An 8,736-nucleotide genomic window follows, 5' to 3' on the forward strand; every position below is an offset into this window, starting at 1 on the left:
GCAGTTTTCACTCCAAGAATTCCTCACAGTTTTTAGTCAGAAATGGTGCATACTCTCATGTGCCAAAGTTTTTTGAGTTGCCAAACTGTCTGAACATTTGTCATCATTTGATAAATAAACTGACTGTTCATTAAATTGGTAATGTACGTCTTTATTTATGTAATGGTGCTGCGTGACTTTGACGGGCGTGCGCGTTGAACATTCAAACAGTGGAAGTTACCATGGAAACGGGCCGGGGTATGCAGCAAGCCAGCAACAGCACAGTAACGGACACGCTCCTGTTATTTTCGCTGCTTTCAGGTAAGTTTACTTTAGTCCCTAAACATTACACAAATAATATAAAACTGTTCCGTACACGTTTCTTACTGTAACTGACACGCTTCTGTCGAATATTTACTTTATTAAAATTGTTCAGTGTCTTTGAAAAAGTCCGTTAGCATCTCAACCGTTTTTTATTAGCAGTTTGCTAATATACTTTAGCTCTAATGAAAGTGAGTTTTTAATCACGTCTTTATGTGCAGAAGAGAGGCTTTGATAGTTTTTTTTAGGTTTGCTGGTAGTCTGTCAATGGGTTATTGGAAGTGAGCTAATTTATTTAACCTAACTTCACTATAAGTTACTGTTAATGTTATTACAGGAAACGCCAAAATCAAATGAAATGTTCTTTAACGGTAAAAAAAAAAAAAAAAATTACATTTAATGTTTAATTATTTAATACCAATTACGTTCATTTTTTCCCCCTGTGATTTCAGTAAAAAAAATAACAATACAACAACGGAGGCAAAGGATGGTCTCATGGGCTGCTGACAGAGAAAGGTAAAATCTCATTAGATCTTTAGTATTTTTTCTACAAAAGGTAACACTTTAGTAAGGTGAACAATTCTTAGCTTGCACATTTGCTGTTTATTAGTATTATTAAGCACATATTAATGCATGACCTTATACTACAACATCCCTAAATTCTTCCTGGTATCTAACTAAACTTAAACGCTACAACAACTACCTTACTATCTATTAAGCAGTAAATTATGAATTTGAGGCAAAAGTTAAGTGAATGTTTCCCTTACCAAAGTGTTACCATACAACATATTTTACCTACATCACTATGCATGTTATTTTCTTTTGCAAAATTATTTTTTATTACAGTTTGCAAGGTTCTGACAACCACACATAAGTAACACTGAGCAATGTAAAATGAAGTAAGCCTAAAACAAATTATGTTAAGAAATTATTGTATGTATACTATGTATATTCTACTTCTCTTATCTGCATTTCACCTCTGCTCTAGCTTGTTTCCTTCTAATAAGCCTGACATTATATAGGCTCTGTGATAAACTGTTTATGTTCCTAGATTCTTCCATGCTGATGGCCTGCACTCCTGTTGAAGAAAATCTCAGGCTAAAAACTAGATGACTGGTAAGCAAAACCTCAAAAATTATACTACTGTTCAAAAGTTGGGGTTCTGTACATTTTAAAAACATTAACTCCATGTTGTTACAGTAAGACCGTCTGAAACGCCTTTAGGGTAAAATAATCAGCAAAATTAGACAAGGTGACAAATGTAATTTGTTATAGTTTGTATTTATGATCAACTATTATGATAACAGGATGTTATGGTCATTAATATTAATATATTTTCTCTTGGTCTGTTTTGAGTTACATTTCCGAGACACCATACTACAGTGCCCCACTATTTGTATGTATATTTTACTGATAAATTTTTAATACTTTTACTAAATACTTAAATACTTTAAATGCTGACTATGGTTCAGGCGGTCAACAACTTTAGGCATTTAAGTTATTTTTCAGCGTACTCACTGCTCATACTATTAGCCTCTAAAATGTTTGAATTATATAACAATACAGTGTCAGAGGGTAAAGATATCATTAGAGTTCTTACAGTTATTGCTGTGCTCTTATTACCAGATCAGATATAAAGCCCAGCGTTTGGTGCTGAGATTCTTCAGGACAAGGCCTTGATGACATCTACAATTAGTACATGAAGATGGTGAGATCCCCAATAGCTGCCAGTATCCCAGATCAAAAGACTGAAAACAACAGGCTTCAATCTGTATTAAAGGTATAGTTCACTCAAAAAATTAGACTGTGCTGTTTATCTGCTGGGCTTCCGAGATGTAGGTGTGTTTATTTCTTCAGTAGAACACAAATGAAGATTTTTAACTCAGCCGTTGGTCATATAATGCATGTCAATGGGGTGTATTTCTATGAGAGTAAAACACACACAGACATACGAATCCATATTAAACACAGCGGCTCGTGGCGACACATTGATGTCTTAAAACACAAAACGATCACTTTCTGTGAGAAACACACCAGTATTTGTGTTATTTTTTTACCTCATATCAGACGAATCTCATCTAGTATTCCCAACGCCATTAGTTCCATCTAAGAAGGTCAAAACCCGGTGCGATCATAGATATATGCCTTATTAGTGCCTCGATGGATCGGTCGAATGAGGCATCTACGTTTGCGCTGGGATTTTGACCTACTCATCCTAAATGAGATTCGTCTTATATGAGGTAAAAAAAATAACAAATACAGTTGTGTTTATCACAGAAACCGATCGTTTCGATGTGTAGCCACAAACCACATGGTTTAATATAGATTAATATCGCTCATATAATGCATGTCAATACACCCTATTGACATGCATTATACGAGCAACAGTTGAGTTAAAAATCTTCATTTGAGTTAAAAATCTTCATTTGAGTTCTACTGAAAAAACAAACACACCTACATCTCAGATGCCCTGCGGGTAAGCAGATAAACATCACATTTTCATTTTTGGGAGAACTATCCCTTTAATTTATTTTGATAGGTTTAATGTTACATTGTTAGTCTGGAAAATACACTCAAAAACAAAGCTATTGAACGAACTTAAATTAAGGAAAACTTTTCCACAAAATTGAATTACATTTTTCAAAATCTAATGGAATTATCTGTTATAATCTTGTTATATGAATTTAATGGGTTAGTTCACCCAAAAATGAAAAATCTCACTACAGTGGTTCTACACTAATTTTATGAAGCGATGAGAATAGTTTTTGTCCGCAAAAAAAAGCAAAATAACGACTTGTATAGTGATGGCTGATTTCAAAACACCGTTTCCTTAAGCTTCGAACCGTTATGAATCACTATCGAATCATGATTCGGATCATCAAAGTCACGTGATTTCAGCAGTTTGGCGGTTTGACACGCAATCCGAATCATGAATCGATATGCTCGGATGCTTCAGGAAGAAGTGTTTTAAAATCGCCCATCACTATAGAAGTCATTATTTAGTAGGGATGCACCAAATTTTCAGCTTTCTGCCAAAAGACTTTCATCACCAAAACAATATGGCCGAACTATATAATATGGGTTATAACTCGAAAATTATGCTTTGTTTATTAAATTATGCTGTCGATGGATACACGTACTGGATCCTCAGTTATACACTACAACAACAGTGATAATAAAAGAAAAAAGTCATTTTCACCTTCATCACCCGCGTGTAGAGCCAGAAGACGCGAATGAGAACTCACGCGCGCTTTGAGAAGATCTGTCTCTGTGCATCATCCGAGAGCCCGCACGTCTCACAGCACGTCTCAAATATTGAGTTCTCTTACAAGTCTTGCGTTTAAACGGACAAACTCGCACAAGAAGTATGTCAACATGTCCATCTTGATGAGTATCCAAGCAGATAGTCTGTATATGCCTTAAGTGAACTCCATACAGTCGAGAAAGATGACACACTCTTAAGCCCCGTTTCCACCAAAATTACCCGGAACAATTTGTACCAGGTACTTTTTTACAGGAACTTTTCTCCCCCCCAAACCTGCAGCTGTCTGCGTTTCGACTGCGATCTAAAGTTCCGAGAAGATTAGGCAAATTAGTCTGGTGATGTAACCTACTGCGCGACTGCTCCTCCATCAGTGTCGGATAGAAATAATTTTTGTGTGTACCGATTGAAAGATTTAGTGGACTGTTTACTGAACGTTATCTAAACCAATCTGGTGTTTACATGTGATGACTTTCAATCGCAATCATTTTGTCACATGCAGTTTGTCTGCCACATCAAAAATGTCAACGCTGTTTTCTCCAGCAGCTGGAGTGTGTTAACTGAAGCCATAGCAACTCTTAACGGCCACCAGGACTAATACAGTATTATTTATAGCTATTTATTTGTCGTAAAGTGTAATACTCATCTCAGAAAAAAAAATCTTCTGTCAGGCGCAGTTCACGAGTTCACACTTACAAATAATTCAGATAGAATAAATGGTATGCGTATTTGGTGTGCTGTCCGAGGAGAGGGCTCCGAGCTCGGTATTTGGCCCGAACCCAGAGTACTCCCCCCGTATTTCTGGTTAGGAAAGTTAACCAGGTGCGTGTGAGGTAGAAGGGGTGGTGGAGGGATGCTGCAAACTTTGTCAAGGAACGTTGGTGAGTTGACTGGGTATTTATGTGATCCTCCACTTGAGCTGATTGGTAGACATGTTGATTACTGATTGTTGACAGCTGGTTGGAATGACATCATGATTAGGTAGATCATTTGAACGTGCTTCTCCCGAACTTAGTTTTTTAAGAAACATCATTTAAAGTAAAAACTGCCTGGGGCAATATACGCTGTGTCATTACTCCAACATTATCTTCATAACTTACGAAATAAAATGTTTACCCCTCAGAAAAATTAACTATCCTCTCTTGTCAACGTGAGCTCGGCGCGCGCTGTCACGTCATGTAAGAACGCACACTTAAAAGTAATCGGTCAGGTCGTTTACATGGTGAAAAAAAATTAATAACAAGTATGGAAGAGATTCAAGCTGTGCTGCTTTTGCTTGTTATGACAGAAAAGAGCACTAATATGCAGATTCAGCAGCATATTCAGAAAGCTTGTAAAGCTAGATTTAAAATGACAATGTATATTATTATCAGCTATTACAGACATTGCACGTAAGATGGCTGAGACGAACGTGCAGTTGAAATAAAATGCTGCGTGAGCTCAACCAAAGTTCCTGAACTTTGAAAAAGTTCTACCTTACTTACTACTTTACTATCATAAAATGATTATAGAGCCGCTGTAGTGAGATGGGCTTTGTAACGACGTCTTTAGTGCCTTTATGGGTCTTGAGAGAGGAAATGACATTGGTGTCAATGAAGGCCTTTCTGAGCAATCTGATACATATTTTAATATGTATTTAATTGCTTTTTTTTATATCTTGGCCAGGGGACTACAGATGAAAAATAGCCTTTTGACTAATTCTGGCTTTTTTAACCATGCTTGTTCATGTGTTTTATGAAATTGCACTGTCCCCTTTCAAATAAACCATTAAATCAAATCAAATCATCGGATTACAACACTAATATCTTCATCTGTGTGTGAAGATGAACGGAGGTCTGACCGGTGTCCAACCACATGAGGAATTATGACAGAATTTATTGGGTTTTTGGGTTAATTTTGGGTGAACTAACTCTTTAACTTTATATCGCACACCCCACCCACACCACAGGTTTAAAAGATGGTGGTGCGCCCTCCAGCATCACTTCACCGCTCTAAGACACCAACATTGCATCCGTGGCTAAACACCCCCTAACTTTAGTGCATCGTCATTGGATATTTTACTCATATCAGCATAGACCTATTGGCACACAAAAGAGCCAATTCAGAGAGAAATAAAATGCATAGAAATTAATGCAATACATAAGCGCCTACTGATCCAAGGGTGTCGTACCGAATGGTTCAATATTATATTGAGAATTGTGACATCCCTAATATTTTTCCAATTTAGTTAATGCATCAATTATTTATATTTTACATTAATCATTCATTTTGTATAAAAATTAAATAGAGAAGAAAATGTGACAATGTCACTGGGCTTGTCACAAATTGCCAAAATTAATGGAATATTCAGAGTGCAAGACAAAACCGTGCCTTTTGTGCAATATTATGCTGCAAATATTGTATATTGAGCTAAAGTTAAATTGAACCTTGTATGATAATTTGTGTTACCAGATTCAATACTTTGTAATGAGTATGTACAATGGATTTTGAACTGTACTTTTTTTGTTACAGGTTCTCTGGGAATCCCCAGTTGAAGGCATGAAGACATCAAATGTTGGCCTGGACAGATGTACCAACAGTCCACCACACTGACCTCTGCTTTTGCATGGATGGCTGATCAATACCCTGTTTTGTGAGGGTATTATTATAGAAAAACTGAACACCTGTGACAGTGGGATTTGTAGTTGTAAAGAATAGTCACACATCAGTGCACTTAGGGTGCTTTCACATCTCTTGTTCAGTTAATTTGGTCCAAACCAAGGCCAAACAATTAAATAATACATTGTTGCATTTTACAGCTTTTTTGGTTCCTTTTCACACCACACTGATTGCTTTGGTCCGAACCAGTTGAAACACGTGACAACATCCACATCACTCATTGGCCATGGTGCATTACCTAAACTGCTTTTCGATTGGTCAGAATTTACTTTGTGGGAAAATTTCAACAGAAGAGGAAAAGCCAGCAAACTATAACACTATAGAGAGACGACTGCGGGCAGGTTTTGTCCCTGGCCATAATCTACTACATATTGTGTATTAACCACAGTATGCAAACAATACCTTTCTATAATGAAGCGCGGATGCGACTTGAAAACAACGTACTGCAGACGGCGAGCGCACATCACTCGTCACTTCAATCAGAGGCGTGCATTAATTATTCTTAACTCTGACACGCTCATTCCGAAAATATTTCCAACGATCTATCAGGTAATAATGTCATGCACATAATGTCAGCACAGCTTACTATGGCAGCTGGTGTAGTCAAAATATTATCAGTACTTTTGCCGTTGGTTCTGTTCGAGGTCGGATCACGTTCTCACCACCAGCTAACCGCTCCAGAGTTCGTTTGAAAGCGCACCGAGACCAGCTCTTCAAGGAGGTCTCGGTACGCTTGTTTAGTCCGCTTTTGGTGCGCACCCGAGTGCGATTGCTGCTTTCACCAAACGAACCGCACCAAAGAGGAAAACGAACTCTAGTACAATTCAACTGAACTAAATGAGGCAGGTGTGAAAGCACCCATAAAGTCAGAAAAAAAGTTTTTTTTAGAAGTTGCAAACTTTTCTTTCTCTTACAAAGAACACAACAGTTAAACCTTTTCAAATTATTTTCTGGTGGTGCACAAGTCCTATTCTACAAATTAACAAATGATAAAAACATGATATGACTTCATGCTCTGCAGAGTCTTTATATAAACATGAATTCAACATTTAAAAACAATATATTCAAAATATTAAAAAAAATCTACTTGACTTTAATACAAAGGTTTCTCGTCAATGTAATGTAAAGTGTAGTGTGACCGTATCTTTATTCTGCGTTTGGTGCACACATGTATCAAAAGTGTGAAGCCATGGACAAATTTTACTTGTTAGATGATGTGAGATCGTGAGTATGATTTTTTTCCCCCTTGATGGAAAAAATGAGCCCACGATTTTATTAATTTGTGATTTGTAGAATAGGATTAATACAAATGTAACTGTTGTGTTTGTGAGAGAAAAGAAAACTACAAGTTTACAAATCCTAATACATTTTCTCAGTGACTTTACTGAAATTTTCTCCACTGTCAGCAGTGCTTAGTTTGGCTAAAATAATACTCGATATTATACTGCACATGCATAGTTTGAGTCGATGTTCTAGTTATATTTTTTCCAGTCTCAATTTACCAATGCCAAACCTATTTCATTAACAACTATTAATTCTGTTTGTAGTCAATATATAAACAATTGATATTTAATTCAAGAGATTGGCTGGACTTTGCAGACTCGATCAGTATTTCTCGTCCAATGGTCAAACTTTAATTTTCCAGTTTCACTAGTATTGCATCCTTCTCATCGGTATTTAATAATGACTTTTCAGTGTGGTTTAAACCTCTTTTTTGGCTCATAATATGCATTTTATTTTTTAAAGTAATTAAAAATATTTTCTCTATGCTATTGAAAATGTGGGTTACATCTTTGTCACCTTTTTCACCAAGGAGTTTACTTGCTGATAGTAGGCTGCAATAGTTGCAAAAGAACCAATTCATCTGCAATATTCTTCTGCCCTACATTTTCAAGGGTAAGCTTTCTTTATAAACCATCTACTCACCCATATGCATTTATTTTGTGTAACACAAAAAGAGTCACATAGTCTCAGTCACCACTAGAAAAGAACCTGTGATTTGAGTCTCATTATGTTCTGACTGACATATCCTTTTGTGCTCCAATAAAAATAATGTGTCTGGTACATGATCAGTTGTTCTTGAGTAAATATTGCTTTTAATTTATGTACCTGTATAGCCTACCTCTTTGTGTATTTGAATGTAAATGCCTTTTCTATTATATATTTTTCTATTATATTGTCATTGAATATTTATATAGATTGTTTGCTCTAAACATGTAGGCTATCTGTAACTGCTCTGTAAATATTAAAACAATGTTAACTGAATGTTATGTGTGATTATTACATAAACAGGCTAATGTATCTTATTAGTATTAAGTATTTGCTATTTTTAAAACAGAAAAATGTGTTAACGTTAACTGTACCAAACTGAAATCAACATCGTGCTTCACTCAACTGACATCAACGTCATTCAGCATAAGGTAAGTAAATCATCTGCGTAGATTGATGTTTTGAATGGAGTGTGTGACGTTGGTCTTTAATGCCGTGAGTGTAACGTTGATTCTATGCCAGTGTGA

The 8,736-nt window shown here is 36.2% G+C and overlaps 1 long non-coding RNA gene across 3 annotated transcripts; it reads left to right on the forward strand.

Annotated features, from left to right (window-relative positions):
* Positions 1 to 242: 242 nt before the first annotated feature.
* On the forward strand, positions 243 to 7,211 carry LOC137038286 (uncharacterized). Of its 3 annotated transcripts, none has more exons than XR_010897445.1 (4): positions 243 to 300; positions 1,352 to 1,416; positions 1,927 to 2,008; positions 6,074 to 7,211. It is a non-coding gene; the product is annotated as an uncharacterized lncRNA (long non-coding RNA). The 3 variants fall into 3 exon arrangements; XR_010897446.1 differs by lacking the exon at positions 243 to 300 and adding an exon at positions 770 to 816; XR_010897444.1 differs by lacking the exon at positions 243 to 300 and having other exon boundaries at positions 1,239 to 1,416.
* The last annotated feature ends 1,525 nt before the right edge of the window (positions 7,212 to 8,736 follow it).

Source organism: Pseudorasbora parva, chromosome 13, assembly GCF_024679245.1.
Source record: "Pseudorasbora parva isolate DD20220531a chromosome 13, ASM2467924v1, whole genome shotgun sequence".
NCBI classification, from domain to species: domain Eukaryota; kingdom Metazoa; phylum Chordata; class Actinopteri; order Cypriniformes; family Gobionidae; genus Pseudorasbora; species Pseudorasbora parva.